Genomic DNA, 1122 nt, shown 5'->3' on the forward strand with positions numbered 1-1122 from the left:
AATAAATAAGAAAAAAGTAAAATATTAGAGCAACTTCAAAAAAAGACAAATAAATAAAAGATTCTTTTACTGTTTGTGTTTGTTTTCTCTTGTTTTAGACAAGGTCTCACTGTGTAGTCGGTGAGACCTTGAACTCACTATGTAGCCCAGGCTGGCCTTGAACTCACAGTGATCCTCCTGCCTCAGCCTCCCAAGTGCTGGGATCATAGCTGTGCCCCACCATACCGGCCACAAGTCTTACTCTGGTAAAAGACAGCAGTGTTTTCTTTGCCACACAGAGTCAGTTTTGTGAATCTACCCACACTATTTCAAGAAATTTGAAGCTTTGTTGGGGTTTGTCAGTTGCTGCTGCTAACAGGGAAAGCAGGGCCATTAAGATTGAAACCTGCAGCTGGACAGGGTTTCACACACCTGTAATCCCAGCACTATGGGAGGCTGAGACAGGACGATCACAAGTTCCAGGCCTAGGGATGTAGCTTATTGTGAAAGCCCTGGGTTCAATCCCCAGTACTGAAAGAAAAAAAAAAATCTCGGTATCATTATGCAAATAAGACTGACCTCATAGGCCCATTGAAAGTACCTCAGGGTGCCTCCGGGGTTTCCCTAGACCACATCTGGAGAACAGCTGCTCTAGGCTATAGACTGCGGGGCAGAATGGCTTGTTTACAAGAGTGCAAACTGCCATACTGCCAGGCGTGGTGGCGCTCACCTGTGATCCCAGCACTCAGGATTGCTGTAAGTGAGTTTAAGGCCAGTTTGGGCTATATATCAAGACTCTGTCTCAAAAAAAAAAAAAAGAAAAAAAATTATACAAGTTAAAAACATAGACATAAAAAAACATAGACATAAAAAAGCCTGCAAATGGCATAGATGAGGAAGATAAGTTTTCCTTTTTCCTCTCTTTGCAGGGGAGGAGGGAACCCAGGGCCTCATGCATGCTAGGCAAGCAATGTGCGGTAGAGCTATACCCAGCCAAACTTTTTAAACTTTTATTGCCCCATAAACTGACTGAAGAAACGCCAGGTGTGGTGGCGCATGCCTATAATCCCAGCACTCGGGAGGCTGAGTCAGGAGGATCCTTGCGAGTTTGAGGCCAGCCTGGGATACAGAGTGAGCTCAAGG

Source organism: Chinchilla lanigera, unplaced genomic scaffold (assembly GCF_000276665.1).
Source record: "Chinchilla lanigera isolate Chin_1 unplaced genomic scaffold, ChiLan1.0 scaffold00019, whole genome shotgun sequence".
NCBI lineage: Eukaryota > Metazoa > Chordata > Mammalia > Rodentia > Chinchillidae > Chinchilla > Chinchilla lanigera.